The following is a 15,025-nucleotide window of genomic DNA, read 5'->3' as shown; positions in this document are numbered from 1 at the left end:
TTGAAAAATGCAATGCTACTACTGATGCAAGAAAAATTAAGAAGTTGCTTGCGTAACATGCCGTTAGATATAAACCGTCTCCCGATCCTAAGTTTGCCACATCTCCTATAAACATTAAGGATAAAGATTATGATTTTTCTCTTGATCTATCTCATATAGCTATTGTTGAGAAAACACCCTTTTGTGGTACTGAAAAAGAAAGTGCTGTTGAACACATGACTGAGTTATCTACTCTGAGTAGTTTGTTTTCTGATGATGTCAAGATGCGTACTTACTTTGTTGCTAAAATCTTTCCATTCTCATTAAAGGATGACGCTAAAACTTGGTATAATAATTTGCCACCTAATTCTATTAAAAGTCCGAAAGAATTGCTTGATGTTTTCTTCCGCAAATACTTTCCTGCTAGTGCTCAACATATTGCTTTGCAGAGAATTTATAATTTTGACCAGGGAGATGAAGAGAAATTGCCTGAGGCTTGGGCGAGATTTTGCTCTCTTATTAGAGCTCGGCCTGATCATGATTTGGAAAAGCATGATTTACTTGATATATTTTATAATGGACTAACCATTGAGTCTAGGGCATACCTGGATAGTTGTGCTGGTTGTGTTTTCAGGAAAAGAACTCCAGACGATGCTGAAGAATTATTGGCTAAAATAAGCCGGAATCATGATGATTGGACTACGCCTGAGCCAACTCCAACGCCAATATTAAAGAAGAGGGGTATGATTAAATTAAATGATGAAGATATGAGGGAAGCCAAGAAGTCTCTCAAGGAGAAAGGTATTAAATCTGAAGATGTGAAGAATCTTCCTCCCATAGAAGATATATGTGAGATAATTCCCCCTTCATCCATGATTGAGGTAAACTCCCTTCAACGCTTTACTAGGGAAGATATTCCGTATTCGAAACCTCCTGCACAATGCTTAGATGAGTTTGATAATTATATTGTTAAGCAAGAAAATTTTAATATGAGAGTAGAGAATCATTTAATGGAAAATTCTCGAACTATTAGTGAATTGCATGATATTGTAGAGAGAACCTCTAATGATGTTAAGATGCTTGTTAAACATTTTCATATGATTCAAACTCAAATTGATCAACTCACTAAAGTGCAAAATGACTTGTTAGGGAATAATTCTAAAGAGAAACATGCTTATGAAGTAACAACTAGAGGTGGTGTCTCTACCCAGGATCCTCTATATCCTGAAGGGCATCCCAAAAGAATTGAACAAGATTCTCAACACATTGAACCTAGTGCTCATTCTAAGAAGAAAAAGAAGAAGAAGCATAAAAATGTTGTAGAATCCTCTGAACCTGCTAATGATCCTAATAGTATTTCTATTTCTGATGCTGAAACTGAAAGTGGTAATGAACATGATAAAGATAATGATAAGAATGATACTCCTGATAAAGAAGAGGTTGAAGAAGAACCTGAAAAGCATGCTAAAAATAAAAAGTATACTAAAGAAGATTTTATTGCTGAGAAACATGGTAATGAAAGAGAACCTTGGGTGCAAAAGCAAATGCCTTTTCCTGCTAAGAAACTAAAATCAAAGGAAGAAGAACACTATAATAAATTTTGTGATTGGATGAAACCTTTATTCTTGCAAATCCCTTTGACTGATGCTATTAAATTGCCTCCTTATTCAAAGTATATGAAAGATATTGTTACTAACAAAAGGAAAATCCCCAATGAGGAAATTTCCACTATGCTTGCTAATTACTCTTTCAATGGCAAAATTCCAAAGAAGTTGGGCGACCTGTATACCTACTATTCCTTGTTCTATTAAGAATAATTATGTTAAAACTGCTCTATGTGATTTGGGAGCCGGTGTTAGTGTTATGCCTTTTTCTCTTTATAAGAGACTTTACTTAGATAAGTTGATACCTACTGATATATCTTTGCAAATGGCTGATAAATCTACTGCTATTCCTGTTGGTATGTGTGAGAATGTTCCTGTTCAAGTTACTACTAACTGCTTGATATTAACTGATTTTGTTGTGTTGGAAATGCCTGAAGATGATAATATGTCTATTATTCTTGGAAGACCTTTTCTTAACACCGCAGGGGCTGTTATTGATTGCAATAAAGGAAAGGTTACTTTCAATGTTGATGATAGGGAGCATACCGTTTATTTTCCCAAGAGGATTGAGAAAGCGTGTGGAGTTAATACTATTTCTAATGTGAGAACTATCAAAGTGGGAACTATTGATTGTCCTATATATGAGCCTAAGGAAGAATATCAAACTCTCGTGATTGGATCCATATCAATACAATTCAAGGTAACATGATTGATTTGAGGTTTATTTCTTCTTATGCTATGTAAAATTTATTTGGTGACAAGACTTGATCAACCTTGTTAACGAATACCTTTTATATGCATAGAGGAGGTAAACAACATCTCTTTCTTCCTCCATTTGCTCTAGTTGCTGTAGCATTTTTAATTTGCAAAGTTCCTTAGTTATTTGGAGATTTAAAATTTTTTCCTGGCCAGTAATAATAAACTAAATACCCAGAAATGTGCATTTTTCAAAGTTTTCAAAAATTCACAAAAATTATACCGTTGGTCCTATTTTTCGACGAGGCACCTGGGAGCACCAGAGGATGACCCTGTGGGGCACCAGAGGGCGCCAAACCACAGGCCGGCGCGGCCAAGGTGGTGGCCGCGCCACCATGTGGTGTGGGCCCCTCATTGCCCCACTTTGCCATCTCTTCCTCCCAGCACCTTCTCTCTCCCGAAAAAACTCGTACCAAGTTCCTCTCTCTCGCGTTTTTGCTCCAGAGCTCCAGATTTCTTGATCTCTTTGCTCAGCCCAGATTTCTGTCTGAAATTTGGCACATTTGCTCTTTGGTATGTGACTCCTCCACCCATCCAAGTAGAATTTTGTTTGGTTGAGTATATCTTGAATATTTTGCTGCTGTAGGTAACATGTTTAGTGAGCTTGCATGCTTGTTCTAAGTGGTAGAAACTAGTTTTGATGCATGATTAGTACTCTAGCAAGTCCCTATGGTAGTTTCCCTTGATTATATGTCACCAAACCAAATTTTATATCACTTGTTGAAAATTTCAGAGAAGCTATGAAGAAGTTCAACTTTGGAGAGTTGTTCAAGAAAGGGACAACCAGCACCAGGAGGCCTTCTAGGGCCGCCACCCGGATTAGGCGATCATACAATGAGGACATCATCGCGCCTAGCTTCGCGCCCGAAGAGGACAACGGGGCTCCTAATGCTTCGTCTTTTCCATGCTATGATTTTCTAAGGAATGCAGGGATATTGGAGGATTTCTTCACCCTTGTCAACAGGGCAGGGTTAACCACCTATGTGGGAGATGAAAGGGAGCAATACTACATGCTCACCAAGATCTTCGTCGAGAGTTTCAAGTTCGACAACAAACAATATGAGCCGACGGTTGCATTCAAGATCTATGGTAATCCTGTTACTATGAAATTGGAGGATTTTTGTCGTGCATTGGATATTGTCCCTGTAGGTACAGCAAGTAGGATTGATGACAACCCCCGGGACTTGTTGGAGCTCTATCGAGGGATTACCGATGATGATTGTCGCACCATTCAGCGTGGCAAGATAAGGAACATTCAACTCCCCGCCATTAAGTATTTTGCATACTATATTGCTACTAGCATTCTTGGTAGGGAGAACACTAGCAACATTTCTAGTTACCATCTTGCTTTCTTGAATATTGCACTTACTGGTCAGACATCTTATCACCTTGGTGCTCTTATTGCTCGCCGCCTGACTAACAGGGGGCCTATTTTTGGAGGAACTATTGCGCTGCGCGTTTTAACATATCTAAGTCTTCCTCTTGATCCTAATGATGTGCCATTGGCCCCTAGGAAACTTGATATTGCTGCTATGAAGAGTCATCATTTTGTTACCGCTGATTCTACTTTAGATAATATGGTCTATAGAATGTTGTTTTCTGACGGGGATGAGAAGGAAATTCCTCTTCCCCAACCAGGTTTGTTCAGTATTGACAGGCAATCATGGTCGTGCACTAAGGAGGAAGTGGATGAACATTTGAAGATAAAAGACTTCCACCAGCAACATGACTCCGAGGACGCCGGGGCCTCCTACGACCACACCGTCACGTATCCGGGTGCTTCTTCTAGCACATACCCGGAATACGATCCATCTTCGTCATACTACGGAGTCACTACCTCATGGGATCGATGGGATTGAACTCCACTTAGGCCAAAAGCCTAAGCTTGGGGGGAGGTATACCGGCATCACTCATTCTTTGCATATTATGGTTGCTGGATACTTGTACATACTTGTTTTGTTCGTTTGAGTGGTTTTCTAATGAGAGGAGGATAATATTTGGGGAAGAGCTGCCTGAAAACAGATTCTGGACTGTTACTAGAAAAATTCGTACGCACAGCCAGAGCGTTATTTTGAGCTGCCAATTTTTGTGCAGGTTCCCCAGGTTGTTATCTAACTTTCATTAGTTGAACACTTTTCGAGCTGAGCAACGTAAGATTTTTGTAAAAATCGATTTCTGTACTGCTGTCAGGTTTTGGCAGATTTCTGTCTTCTTGTTGTTATGTGTTTCTTTTAGTTTGCTATTTCTTGTTTTTGCTTTGTTTCCTTCCCAAAACACAAAAAGACCAAAAATATTTCTATTGTTTCTCTTCACCATTTGTTTGCTTTGGTTTCTTGCATTTGTTTCGCTTTATTTGCTATTGCTAGTTTGCTACAAGAAAACCCAAAAAGATTTTGCTTTGTTTGTTTCCTCTTGTTCTTGTTCTCAAATTCGAAAACATAAAAAATATTTGCTGTTCTTCTTTGGTTTGTAAAGTTCTTTATGAGTTCAATGGTCTTCGGTGGCTGGAGCGTGGTTTTCATTTTATATTATCCAAGCTGCACAAGTGAAAAGACAATAATGATGATCTACGACAATTGGATTATGGTGAGAGGCTGGTATGAACTCTATTTGTTTTCATTTTTGTACATATACTCATCCATGTGAGCATGCTTAGTTGGTTCATGTGAGGTATATGTTATTTGAGAAAGTCTAGTAGTTTATGATCTCTCATGTTTAGCTCCAATCTATTAATATGAGTAGCATGTCATGGATGTTTGCTTGCATTGTTTTATTCATAAGTAAGTATGGCATTGTGGTATCCTCCTCTGAATAATTTATTTATATCGACTTGGCACATGCTCACGCATGCATATGACTGAACAAAAAGTCAATTAAGCCTCGATGATCTATATTGCTTCAGAGTTCTTGTATCACTTTTATGCCTCCGTTAATTTATTTTGCCGCAAGCATGATTATGACAAGTCGCTCTCTTGATTTGTCGCTCCCTAGTCTATTGCTAGCCTTCACTTGTACTGAGCGGGAACGCTGCTCGTGCTTCCAAATACATGAAAACCAAGTTATTCCAGAGTGTCCACCATAAATACCTATGCATGGCATTTCAAACCATTCCAAGTAAATTCTCATGCGCTACCTTTAAAACCTTCAAAATGCTTCTCAATTTGTGTTTATGTTTCATAGCTCATGAGGAAGTATGTGGTGTTTAGCTTTCAACCTTGTCATTTACTTTTGACGGACTCTCATATGGACTAGTGGCACATCCGCTTATCCAATAACTTTGCAAAAAGAGCTGGCAATGGGATTCCCAGTCCCAAATTAATTAACTTAAATAGACACTCCTCCATGGTTTGTGATTGTTGGACGGCACCCGAAGGATTCGGTTAGCCATGGCTTGTGTAAGCAAAGGTTGGGGGGAGTGTCATCATCATAATAAAAATAAAATAAAAAGGCACTCCTTCATGGTATGAGATTGTTGGCAGGCACCCGAGGATTCGGTTAGCCATGGTTTGTGTAAGAAAGGTTGGAAGGAGTGCCACATAAATATGCAAATAATTCATGGGAGCCGCTCTTGAAAGTCCGGTTGGCGAGATAGTTGGTGTACCCATTACCATTCGTTGACAACAACAAACAGCTCTCAAAATAATTTTACTCCTGATTTCAAAAATGAAAAGCTCTAGCGCATGTTAATCCCTGCTTCCCTCTGCGAAGGGTCAATCTTTTACTTTTATGTTGTGTCTCCATTATTTCTTTGAGCACTATCTTGAGAGCACAACTGTCATTCTTAGTATAATATGCTTGTCTCAAAATATGATTGATTGTGGTATAACTTTGATGCTTTTATCTTTTGACAATCACTACTTCTAGTCTTTCTATGAACTCCAGAGGTGCCCGGGCATTTATGTTTTGCCAATCAAACACAGGCAAGCGAGATACCACTTTATCATACTCTCTTATGAACATTGCAATCCTGCTTATATACATGATTCATGATGCTTATTATTAATTGTTGGTACCTCTTCATGATTGACATAGCTTTTAGATGATCTTATTTGCATGTATCTCATTATAAACTGCTTAAGTATTAGCCATAGCATGAGAATATATACATCATATGAGCAAATGTGTTCGTGAAAGTTCTTTTATCGCTCAGTTGTTAACTGAATTGCTTGAGGACAAGCAATAAGCTAAGCTTGGGGGGAGTTGATACGTCCAAAACGTATCTACTTTCCCGAACACTTTTGCTATTGTTTTGCCTCTAATTTGTGCACTTTGGATGCAACTAACACGGACTAACGCTGTTTTCAGCAGAACTACTCTGGTGTCTCGTTTTTGTGCAGAAATCCAACTTTCGGGAAAATCCTCGGAATTTATGCAGAAGGCCCTATTTTCCCAGAATAATGACGGAGCCAGAAGGACAATTAAGGTGGAGGCCCGAGGGCCCCACACCATAGGGCGGCGCGGCCTGTGGGGCCCGCGCGGCCCGTGGTGTGGCCCCCTCGGCCGGCCTCCGACGCCCTCCTTCGGACTATTTATCGGCCTCGACCTAAAAACGCACGGGGAGAAGTCGAAGTCGCCAGAAACCCTCCAGAACGCCGCCACATCGCGAAACTCCGTCGCGGGAGCCAGAAGTTTCCGTTCTGGCACTCCGCCGGGACGGGGAATTGGAGGAGATCATCACCATCATCACCGCCAACGCCTCTACATCAACCAGCCATGTTTCCCCCATCCATGTGTGAGTAATTCCCCCGCTGTAGGCCGAAGGGGATGGTAGGGATTGGATGAGATTGGTCATGTAATAGCATAAGATTGTTAGGGCATAGTGCCTAGTGTCCGTAATTGGTACTTTGATGATATTGTTGCAACTTGTTATGCTTAATGCTTGTCACTAGGGCCCGAGTGCCATGATCTCAGATCTGAACATGTTATTGTTTCATCAAGATAATCATTGTTTATGGTCTTACCTATAAGTTGTATACACATGTCGCTGTCCGGAACCGATGGCCCCGAAGTGACAGAAATCGGGACAACCGGAGGGAATGGTAGCGATGTGAGGATCACATGTGTTCACGGAGTGTTAATGCTTTGCTCCGGTACTCTATTAAAAGGAGTACCTTAATATCCAGTAGTTTCCCTTGAGGCCCGGCTGCCACCGGCTGGTAGGACAAAAGATGTTGTGCAAGTTTCTCATTGCGAGCACGCACGACTATATATGGAACACATGCTTATTGATTGCTTTGTACTTGGACACCGTTTTATTATTATCTGCAAATGCCCTGCTATGATTGTTACATGAGTTTCTCTCATCCATGCAACGCCCGTTCATCCGTCCCCGTGCCTACAGTATTTTAATCCTGCTGTTTACTAAAATCACTACTGCTGTCTTTGTTACTCACGCTGTTATTTCACTACTGCTATCGCTATAAAACTCATTACTGATAAACTCTTGCGAGCAAGTCTGTTTCCAGGTGCAGCTGAATTGACAACTCCGCTGTTAAGGCTTCCAAGTGTTCTTTGTCTCCCCTTGTGTCGAATCAATAAATTGGGTTTTACTTCCCTCGAAGACTGTTGTGATCCCCTATACTTGTGGGTCATCAGAGGTGCGTCATAATATTGAAGAAGGATGGCGGGAACACCAACTCGAAACTGACAAGACATTGGACCACATCGTTCTGTAGCCGTGGTAGATCTTCTAGATTGATTACCTTCTGAGAGATTGCATTGAGGATTGCACATAGCTTCACAATGGCTACTCGAACATTTTCCGGTAGGAGCCCCCTCAAAGCAATCGGAAGCAATTGCGTCATAATCACGTGGCAGTCGTGAGACTTCAGGTTTTGGAACTTTTTGTCCGCCATGTTTATTATTCCGTTTATATTCGACGAGAATCCAGACGAGACCTTCGTACTGCTCAGGCATTCAAAAAAGATGACCTTCTCTTCTTTAGTCAGAGCGTAGCTGGCACGACCTTGAAACCATTCCGGATGCCGGTCATTAGGGTCTTTCAAACGTTGCTGGTCCTGCCGTGCTTCCTTTGTATCATTTGTCTTCCCATACACGCCCAAGAAGCTTAGGAGGTTCACGCAAATATTCTTCGTAACATGCATCACGTCGATTGCAGAGTGGACATCTAGGACTTTCCAATATTCTAGCTCCCAGAATATAGATTTCTTCTTCCACATGGGTGCGCGTCCGTCAGCTCCCTGCGGAATTGATTGTCCGCCAGGACCCTTTCCAAAGATGGCTTTCAAATCCTTGACCATATCAAATACCTCAGCACCAGTACGTTCCGCAGGCTTCGGCCGGTGATCTGCCTTGCCGTTGTAATGCTTGCCTTTCTTTCTTACTGGATGAATTTTCGGAAGAAATCGACGATGCCCAAGGTACACGTTCTTCTTACAATTTGGCAAATATACACTTTCAGTCTCATGTAAGCAGTGCGTGCATGCATTGTATCCCTTATTTGACAGTCCGGAAAGGTTACTAAGAGCAGGCCAATCGTTGATGGTTACGAAAAGCAACGGTCGTAGGTCAAATTCCTCTTCTTTGTGCTCATCCCACACACGTACACCAGGTCTGCCCCACAACTGTAAAAGTTCATCAACTAATGGCCTTAGGTACACATCGATGTCGTTGCCGGGTTGCTTCGGACCTTGGATGAGCACTGGCATCATAATGAACTTCCGCTTCATGCACAACCAAGGAGGAAGGTTGTAGATGCATAGAGTCACGGGCCAGGTGCTATGGCTGGAGCTCTGCTTGCCAAAAGGATTCATGCCATCTGTACTTAGACCAAATTTTATGTTACTTGCGTCAGCTGCAAAATCTTTGAACTCTCTGTCGATCTTTCTCCATTGCGTTCCATCTGCGGGGTGTCTCAACTGCCCGTCCGACTTACGGTCCTCTTTGTGCCATCGCAACAACTTGGCATGCTCTTTGTTCCTGAACAGACTTTTCAACCGTGGTATTATAGGAGCATACCACATCACCTTGGCGGGAACCCTCTTCCTGGGTTTCTCGCCCTCAACATCGTCACCAGGGTCATCGCCTCTGATCTTATAACGCAATGCAGTGCATACCGGGCATTCATTCAAATTCTCGTATTCACCGCGGTAGAGGATGCAGTCGTTGATGCATGCATGTATCTTCAGAACCTCTAAACCTAGAGGGCAGACAACCTTTTTTGCTTCGTACGTACTGGCGGGCAACTCGTTATTCTTTGGAAACATATTCTTCAACATTTTCAGCAAGTTTTCAAATCCTGAGTCAGCTACACCTTCCTGTGCCTTCCATTTCAGCAAATCCAGTGTGCAGCCCAGCTTTTTCAGACCATTATCGCATCCGGGGTACAGCGACTTTTTGTGATCCTCTAACATGCGATCCAAATTCTCCCTCTCCTTTTCAGTTTCGCAGCTTCTCCGTGCATCAGCAATGGTCCGACCAAGACCATCAACGGGCTCATCACGTGCCTCTTCTTCACCTTCCCCTTCACCTTCCCCTTCACCTTCCCCACCTTCAGCATCCTCCATGAAAGTATCACCTAAATGATCAAGATAGTTGTCGTTGATGAAATCATCTCCTTCTTCATCTTCTTCCATTATAACCCCTCTTTCTCCATGCTTGGTCCAACAATTATAGCTTAGCATGAAACCCTGCCGAAGCAGGTGCATGTGAACATCTCTTGAGGAAGAGTAACCCTTCTGATTCTTACATGCAACACATGGACAGATAACAAAAACCCCCTTCTTGTTCACATTAGCCACTACGAGGAAATCTTTCAAACCCGTAGTGAACTCGCCGGAGAGTCGGTTACCGTACATCCATTGCCGATTCATCTGCATTATTATAATATAAAATATATAATTAACCATCATGCATTTGTTAAACTAATTAACTAACTACAAACAATAGAAATCAAACAATGAACTACACACATATGCATATTTTATCAATGACACATGAAAGGTTCAAGTTGCTAACCGCGATCGAGGAGGAAAAAATAAATGAGGAAGCTCAAGTGTGGCTCCGACACTTCATATCATGTTTGTTTCATGCTCTTGGGGCATTTCATCAAACACCTTGTGTGCATAAGAGAAACCAAAAGCAAACCTAACACCTACTTGTGAAGTTTGTGAAGAGAATGGCTCCAAATGGCTAAGTGCTGGCTGCTGGATGGGTATATATAGGGGAGGGGCTTTAGTCGCGGTTGGCCTGGCAAACCGTGACTAAAGGTGCCTGAAGGCCTTTAGTCGCGGTTGGCCTGGCCAACCGCGACTAAAGCCCCTCATGTGCACCAGCTGGCCAGCGAGCGCCCTGGGCCCAGGCCTTTGGTCGCGGTTCGCCTCCCGAACCGCGACTAAAGGTCCCATTAGTTACGGTTCGAAATATTTGGGGACTAATGGGGCTGGATGGAAGGCCCTTTTTCCACCAGTGAGGGTCAGAGGATCCGATGGTGTGGGACAAACCAGCGTCAACATGAGACTTGAAGAACATTACCCTATCAAAATGACGAATTCAAAGCACTAAAAACATCTACAGGGTTGTTTATCAAGCGAAGTTATCACACGACAATAAAGGTAAGGGAGGGGGAAGAGGAGGGAGAGGCGAACCTGAACAAGCACAACTCCTTCCTCCCGCTTCCAACTCGATCTGCCTCGTTTCCCTCTCCAACTTGCCTTCTGCACAAGCCTCCGGTGCTTCACAACACCATCCATGCTTTTCCCGCGGAAACCCATCGATGGAGCTATCTTAATGACCAGACTAACAAAGCTGAAATAATCGAACAGAAGAAGCAAGGAGAGGTCAGCATGGCAGTGATAATCGATTGTGCTCACCCAAAGATATGGAAGATGAACAGAGTAGGAAGCTGTAGGCGAGAATCCATGGTGCCACCTTCCTGGTCACGGCACCACGAACACCAGCTGCATCAATCCTCTGCTTTCAATCGCTTGTCTTTTGAAAACACTGACGTAAAACTTACTTACATACAGTTCTATTCAAACTAAACATAAGTAGACATTGGTAATATAAACAATGCAGTGGAATTTATAGAACGACAAAATGAAATATTATTGTATGGTTATCTAAATAAAATAGCAAGGATATTGAATTATCTAGATGAACCTTTTGCAATTGCTAACATTTTTTGTATTTGATTATGTTAATCGTGTTAATCTGACGAAAGGTAAGTTAAATAAACATGCATAATAATGAATAAGGTTTGGGAAATGAATAAGATTTACCACCTTAGGAACCATCCAAAGTTGCAGATGACCGATATCCTTCCCATTCTCGCACATGATCCGAGTTGTGCTCCTCAGTACTCATTACAGTAAATATTCCAAGTCTATAAATTATTTGTTATTATTAGTGAGAGAGGATGCACTCCAATCATAGTATTACAAGTGATAATATTTACGGATGGCAATCTGCGCAACTAAGATACTTACACAAAAACTGAAGAATTCATCGCTTGGTTCAATCAAGAAATGTTATCACCTGAAACATTGTTGTCTTCATAGGTCATACAAGTATGTAACTCAAACAGCCTAGTTTATATCGGAAGAAACTACAGAATGACTAAGCATATCAATATTCCTAATTCCCCGTGGGAGCAAGGAGCAATATATATCAAATTCCATATTCAAAGTATGCACAAGTTTTCATACCCTCGAACAAAAAAGGCTAGCAAGAAAAACTCTTAAGAACAAATCTTATCAAAGGCCGTTGATCAAATGCAGAACCACAAAATCCACTATACATAAGGGGAATAGGTTAAATAACTTTTTTCGATAAAGGATGCTTTATTACTTTTGAGAAGCAATTACATCCAGCCTCTGCATAACCAGGATGCACACAGCCGTTTAAGTGTCTGGAATCAAAGTATATAAAAACAAGGCGAAATACATATCGAAGCGATGAATCATATAACGCCTAAGATGAGGGTGTCGCAACAATCCGTAGGCTATGCTGTCACCCATGTAGGGAAAAAGTATCCCTCGTCGTAGCCTCCAACCGTGTACAGACCTCCGTAAATAGGTCTCGGTTCTCCACCCGCTGAAGAGGTAACCACGAATGGAGAATACCTGTACATCTGTAGATGACCAGCAACAAAGAACAATTTTTATCATTAAAAATCTTGTCATTTCTACTTAGCCAAAGCGCCCAGATAACTGCAAGCGCCCCCACCCTAAGAAGCAACTTAAACCTTGAGCTGACACCATGAAGCCAGTTGCCAAAGACATTGGCCACACAGTCGGGGGATACAGGGTAGACGCTACTTGGATGACTGACCAAATAGATCGCGCAAAATGGCACTGGAAAAAAGGTGTTTAATAGTTTCATCATGATGACAGAAAACACACCTTGAACTTCCGTGCCAATTCCGCTTCACAAGATTATCTTTAGTAAGAATAACTCCTCGACGAAGGTACCATCCAAAAAATTTGATTTTTAATGGTATCTTCATCTTCCAGATTTTCTTATTATTATCAACTGGTGTATCAGAGTGAAGGATCGCATTGTATAACGATTTAACTGAGAACTTACCATCTACATGAAGATTCCATCTAAATTCGTCCGGTTCAGGTGATAGATGAATATCTCCCAGTCGGTGAATTAGATCATTCCATGCTAATAGTCTTTGTCCAAGTAAAATCCGTCTGAACGTCACATTCGGTGGTGAGGTAGCCATTACAGCGGCAATGGTATCACCTTTGCGACGAACAATACTATACAAAGCGGGATACTGTTCGATCACTTAAGGGAGCATTGTCTAACCAAACATCTTCCCAGAAACGTATCTGTTCTCCATTCTTAATCGAGAAAGTACCATGGCGAAAGAAAACATTCTTTGTCGCCATGAGACCAGCCCAGAAGTGAGAATCCCCAGGTTTCCAAACCACTTGGGATAACGTCTTCGAACCAATATACTTTCTCCGAAGGATAGTTTGCCATATCCCATCCTCGGTAAGAAGCTTAAAAAGCCATTTACCCAGCAGAGCTGAATTCTTAACCTCTAGGTCGTGAACTCCAAGTCCGTTTTGATCTTTGGGACTACAGACTATACTCCATTTCACCAGTCGGTATTTCTTTTTCTCGCTATCCCCTTGCCAAAAGAATCTGGATCGATAATAATCGAGTTTATGCAGAATTTCTTTCGGCAAAAGAAAGAATGATAACATATACAGTACCATATTGGTGAGTACCGAATTAATGAGTACCAATCTTCCTCTCAGGGACAACAATTTACCTTTCCAACTAGTAAGGCGTTTTTGTAGTCTTTCTTCCACAATTTTCCATTCAGCAATTGTAAGTCTCCGATAATGAATCGGAATACCCAAATAGTGAATTGGAAATTGGCCTTGCCCACAACCAAATAACTCTGTATATAGGTTAAATAACTTGGTTGACTAATTCCTATGATGTTATTGCAGTACATGTGAAAGCCAATTTTGATAGGCAATTTAAGCAGGATCAATCTAACGTTAAGTAGTGACGAATATCCTTCAGGGCATGTACAATGGTTATATCTTAGAGATGCCACGTAGGATAATTGATGACGTGGAGGAGAGAGAAATAGAAAAAAGTGGTTTGTCTTCTCTTAGCTAAGAGATCATCTCTTAGCAACAATCTCTCTCACCACATATTTAGGGATGTCTTATTACTAGAGATAAAACTAAAAATGACCCATTGTATATCATGTTTTGTTGTTATATCTAGACTACGTGGCGGAGTTAAGATAAGACGGTCTTATCAACCATTGTTCATGCCCTCAGCCGAAAAGAATTCCATTCGACCAAACAACTCAGATCTCATCATTAAAACTGGTGTCTTACATAGAATGAAAAACCTGATGCAAAACAACATAATTATTAGCACGGAGCAAACCACAAAATCAAACTGGCGACCTCTATTTGAATGAGACCTTCAAGGTATATACTTGAATCAGAGTATACCTATGCGGCTATGCCAAGTAGCAAACAACTTTGTCCTGAACCATAAGCAATTGTCCTTTTATGCAAATCTGGTATTGCGTTTTAAGAGTAAAATCTCAGTAAATAAATATCTGAAAGCTAATAACGTAAGCTTAATTGCCCAAGAATATATGCATCTTGGTTTCTCTACTGCCAAAAGATTAACAATCTATATTGAGTCTAAGCCGGTATACATTTCAATCACATAGAGGTACAACAAAAATAAAATCATATCATGATTTCATCAAGCAGGATATTAAAATAAAATCTAGCATGCAGAGAATAATATCATATTTCTGGCCTGCTCAAAGATAAGCAAAATTTTGGTGGGGGTAAGAAGGGAGATTGTCCATGACCTGAGGATGAAGATACCAAAAATATGAGCACGCCAAGGGGAGGCATGGAGGATGAAGATGTAAAGAGGATGAGGAAACAGCAGAAGAAAACATACGATGATGCGGCCTCGCCCATCCCATGGGCGAATCCATCCACACCCGACACAACCTACTTTCTTCCGTCCTTGGTCGCTGACAGAGCAACAACCAATGGTGGTCTTCATTGCTACTCCCGCCATCAGTGGAAGATGAGATGAGATGGCGGCCGCCCGGTCGATATAGGGTTAGGGAGGGCTGCAGGGGAGGACGTCCTAGGGGGAAATCACAGATGGGGGCGAGGAGGAAGCGTGCTAGGGAGGAGGAGCCTAATTGCGCCGCC

The 15,025-nt window shown here is 41.5% G+C and overlaps 1 long non-coding RNA gene across 1 annotated transcript; it reads right to left on the bottom strand.

Annotated features, from left to right (window-relative positions):
- Positions 1-10,769: 10,769 nt before the first annotated feature.
- On the bottom strand, positions 10,770-11,726 carry LOC127298205 (uncharacterized). Its single transcript, XR_007849665.2, has 3 exons — positions 11,171-11,726; positions 10,946-11,014; positions 10,770-10,833 (listed from the first exon to the last, which is right to left on the bottom strand). It is a non-coding gene; the product is annotated as an uncharacterized lncRNA (long non-coding RNA).
- Between the last annotated feature and the right edge of the window lie 3,299 nt (positions 11,727-15,025).

The sequence above is a fragment of the Lolium perenne genome, chromosome 5 (genome assembly GCF_019359855.2).
Source record: "Lolium perenne isolate Kyuss_39 chromosome 5, Kyuss_2.0, whole genome shotgun sequence".
NCBI classification, from domain to species: Eukaryota; Viridiplantae; Streptophyta; class Magnoliopsida; order Poales; family Poaceae; genus Lolium; species Lolium perenne.
The sequence above is the reverse complement of the archived record's forward strand: the minus strand, read 5'-3'. Positions and strand labels throughout refer to the sequence as shown.